The sequence below is a fragment of the Triticum urartu genome, chromosome 7 (assembly GCF_003073215.2).
Source record: "Triticum urartu cultivar G1812 chromosome 7, Tu2.1, whole genome shotgun sequence".
Lineage (NCBI taxonomy): Eukaryota > Viridiplantae > Streptophyta > Magnoliopsida > Poales > Poaceae > Triticum > Triticum urartu.
Window position 1 is genome coordinate 24,977,878 of NC_053028.1, and position 4,525 is coordinate 24,982,402.

The 4,525-nt window shown below is 39.9% G+C and overlaps 1 long non-coding RNA gene across 1 annotated transcript; it reads left to right on the plus strand.

Moving 5' to 3' along the window:
- The first annotated feature begins 820 nt into the window (after positions 1 to 820).
- On the plus strand, positions 821 to 2,815 carry LOC125521779. Its single transcript, XR_007289428.1, has 3 exons — positions 821 to 1,218; positions 1,309 to 1,379; positions 2,480 to 2,815. It is a non-coding gene; the product is annotated as an uncharacterized LOC125521779 (long non-coding RNA).
- Positions 2,816 to 4,525: the final 1,710 nt, after the last annotated feature.

The window sequence follows — 4,525 nt, forward strand, 5'->3', positions numbered from 1 at the left end:
AAAAAATAAGGATTTCGAAATTGTGCATGCTTTCAAAATATTGTCTACAATTTCATAAATTGTTCATGTTTTTCAAAATTATTCAAAGAATTCAAAATTTTAACCTCGCAATAGTCGTTTCTACACCACATAGCCACTGCCAACCCTATGCATCTTCCTGCTCTTGGACGCATGGAGCGGCATGTAGGATGCCTTGGGAACACTTGCCTCAGGACGAGTTTGGAGTCATTTCTGTTAGACTGGCCAGTAGTTAGTTTGTCGTTTTTTTGTCATACATTTGCTTTTGTTCTTCCTTCATTCCTTTTATGTTCCTTCCTAGATTGCCCATCTTTTTTTTTCTTTATTACGTTTTTTATATTTTCATAAAATTCAAAATAAATATATTTTCTAAATTAATTTACTTCAGTTTTTACATATGTTCATCAAACGTTTAAAAATGATCAATCAATCTAGTAAACTTATTTGTGCAACTTAAATTTTGTTTTTACCATTCAATTTTTTTGAATGCTTAATAAAAAACTGTTACTGAATATATTTGAAAAAATGTGTGACTATTTTTTTTCTTCTAAAAAATGGCTCTTTTTAAATTAGGGAACATTTTCAAAATTGGTAAAAAAATTCTATTTAAATGCATGATTTAGTTTTGCGCTAAATTACATGAGTATTCAAAAATATTATTTCCCAGATACAAGTTATTGACTAATGTAGTGGTCTACGTTTTTCCAACTCTAACAGCTCGTTTGGCTCCCATCATTGGGGCCGAATTCACTATATTTCATTTGCGAATTCCGACGCTCACTCGTTTGGCTGCCACGGAATTGACCGTCAGATTTCATTCTTAAATTTCGGAGAATGAAAACTTGCCTAGCCCCAAATCCGAGGCTATCGTCTGTCATTCTTCCTGATTTCAGCCACTCTCTTCGTCCTCACGCGCTAGCCTCCTCAGATGCCCATCGCCGCCGCCGCCAAATCTCCCATCCACCACCGCCCCCGCCGCCAAATCTCCACCACCACCGCCGCTAAATCTCCCATTCACCGTCGCCGCTACCATGAATCCCGCCTTCTCAGTCGCCGTCGGCGCATCCCCCCGCGGGTGATAGCGCCTTCCTCGATGCCTCTTCCCTCGTCCTCTACTAAGGATTTCGCGACGCCTCTTCCCTCGTTCGAGGTCGTGCCGCCTCCGGTGACCGCAACATCGTCGTCCAGATCTTAGCTCTGGTAAGCTCCTTCCACGTCTCCACGCCCCTCCCCTCCTCTCTGATGCAATCTTCCTACTTGCCCTAACCCTAACCCTACCCCACTGTTCAGCAGCATGCCGCCCTCCAGCCACCGGATCCGGACAGCAGATCGACTTCTTGACGACTCCTCGCTAGCCCACGGTTGGTCAGCTCCCCTTCCCCCTCTCTCCATGGTCTATGTTCTGTTTCCGTGCTAAGTGCTCCATAATAAGGCCCTGTTTGTTTCATAAGTCCTAGGACTTTTTTAAGTCCCAACTTATAAGTCTTAAGTCCCTAAAAAGTCCCTACATGTTTGGTTTCTGGGACTTAACATAGATTAAAAGACCATATTACAACTATAAGTCCCTATAAGTCCCTCCTTGAGAGTCTTATTTCATAAGTCCCAAATGCTCACTCCCTCCTGTTTGGTTTAGATGGGACTTATAGGGACTTTTTAAAGTCCCTAAACCAATAAGTCCCTGGAAACAAACACCCTCTAAGTAGTTGGTGAAAATAAAATGGAGTTAGTTAGCACAGTGAGTGTCCAGAGCTTCTCCATGGATGCTAATTGTGTCCTTGTACATATCAGAAGCTCTGATTTGACAGATAGGTGCATTTAGTTACTTTGATTTTGGTGTGTGGTTGATTCCAAGCTACTGACCTGACCTTACCTGACCTCCAAGGAGTGAGGGTACATTATTAGAATAAAACTGGTTGTCGTATATTCTAATTGCTCCTCACCAGAAAGCCCCCACCCCTGAAGAAATACTTGATGCTCTCAATGCAATTGCGGGGCTGGATGATGAACTAGTATTTTTTTCTTCCGTCGAGAAGTGGCATTAGTGGTCTAGAATATCAACCAGATGCGCTTATTTAGTGGCTGAATAAATATATGTACTTGCTATATATATATGTTCTAGTATGTAGTCTCTTATCGACATAGTTTCGGTCCTACTTAACCTACTCGTTGTTGATGGTCTGCGCCATTACCTTTTGATTCATGATAATACGCTGTGTCCTTTTGTATTCGGTTGTGTATATGAAGTGCAAGTTAACCTTAGAGCAATTTCTATATGAAGTTGAGTTTTTTTACCCTTCCTGAAGATTGTTGCAAGGTAAAGCTTATCGTGAGACACTTTGATTTGTATTCTTGGCTGTCCTCATCTTTCACTTTGAGCAATTTCTACCTACCATTGTGTTCAAGGACTGTTTACATGTACCCTATGAGACCATCTCTCACTATTTCTCATCATATTTTGCAGGAAAATAAAGAAACCTCTTGCTACAGGCACAAGGTTATCAAATAGTGGGTGAAGTGTAATGTTGGACGAACAGAATGAAGAAAAGAAGATCCTCATGCAATGAAAATCTTTCTTGGGTGGTCTAATAATGTGAAGATTCAGTTTTTATGTAACCTTGGCTAGATTGTGATAATTTGATGTTGTTGTGAACCTTTGTCGTATTACAAAGATTGAACTTTTTACAAAGTCTCATGTTGAAGTTCTATGTATTGGCATGGTTCAGTTTAATGCAAAACATTGCTATGTGTGAACAAATAAGCTGTCAATGTTGGTGTTGGTACAGATTTATTCATCCTATTTATTCCTAGCACAAATGCTAGTTTGTTGGTGCTAGTACAGATTCTTGCTTATTTTTGTGCTGGTACAGATTTGACCTCAAAATCCTAGTGCTAGCCAAACACAAAATTTGGATTTGGAATCTAGATTCAGCCAAATGAAATCTTGATAGAGATTTAATTTCATTTCATTTCAGCCAAATGAAATGAAATCAGGGGAGCCAAACGAGCTGTAACTGTTTACTAGCCAGCTCGTTGTTTTTTACTGGATCCACTCATTCCGGACCTGCCAGCCGGCCTCTGCTGGCTCGCCCACGTGCTGGTTTTTTAACTGGATGTGACAATGAACTCGTTTCGTGGGCGTACGAACCAGGGAAGCGGCATTGCGCTAGCGCTCGCTACAAGCGACGCATAGCAAGCAGCAACCTCGCTCACTGTCAATCATACGGCCACATCATCGTTGTTTTCCCGATATGGGCCAGCCCAGTTAAAGGACGTATGGGACATGATGTGAATTTCGGTCCGTCTACTGGAATATGGGCAACCACCCCTAAAAAACGTATCACTGCAAGCCCGGTTTTTCTGGTTTTCTTATTTTTATTTCCTTTCTGCATAATTTATTCTGGTTTTCCTTCAGAAATTCGCAAATTCCAGGAGAAGTTCAAACTTCAAAATTTTCAAATTATCCACATTTTAGAAAATCTTTTCGGAATTTCAAAAAACGTTCTCTTTTTTGGTAAAAAGTTCTTAATTTTAAAAATCGTTCAAAGTTTTCAAAAGTTGTTCACATTTATAAACAAGTTCACTTTTAAGGCAATAAGTTCTTGATTTAAAAAATTGTTCACAAATTTGATGTTTTTTTGTGTTTTAGTAGACGGACCGAAATTCTGCTACAGTAGACGGACCGAAGTTCACTTTTAAGGCAATAAGAACCATCTGCTACAGTGAAATGTGCTACAATAACACGAGCTATAGTGAATCGGGGTACATCGCCAGTGAGCCGGTGGCCCATCGGGGCTGCCCCTGTGCAGCACGCTGCTATTGGATGCAATGAGCGTCCAATAGGAGCTCTCTGTCCCGAGCTAGCAGCAATTTCGAGTCGTCTACACTTAGTTCAATGAGTTGTCCATGTATATGGTGGGACGGCTAGATGGGCTGGTCCATTTTATTTCATTTTATATTATATATTTCCCTTTTTCTTGTTGTTTTTCTCTCCATTTTCTTTGCAAACCTTTCTTTTTTGTGTTGCATTTTTGGCTATTTTTTACTTTCTTTTTTGTAGGGTGGGGTGGGGGTGGAAAATACATGAAAATTTGTTTGGAAGTATATGTAGGTGTAACATACTCATGCATATTTATTTTCTAAAAACATGAACTTTTTAACACATGAATATACAGTTTTGTAAACATTAGCCTTTTGCTAATAGATGATTTTATTTTGCAAACATGAGACAATTGTTTTCCATACATATTTACATTTTTCGCAATATATATTTTTTAAATGAAATTTACATTTGGGTTCCATTTGCCTACTGTCCACAAGATCCACACACTTTGTATGTTGCATGGCTACCATTCAGGTTCCTGTAGGTGTTGGTACTAGTGTGGAGCCAGAGCTTGCTGAGGAGAACATAATCAGTGAAGCCAATGGTAGCCAGATGTCTTTCGACAATGATCACTCTGCTTCGGACATCAGTTATTACGGCGAGAATGATGTTGAGGTTTTAAGCCTC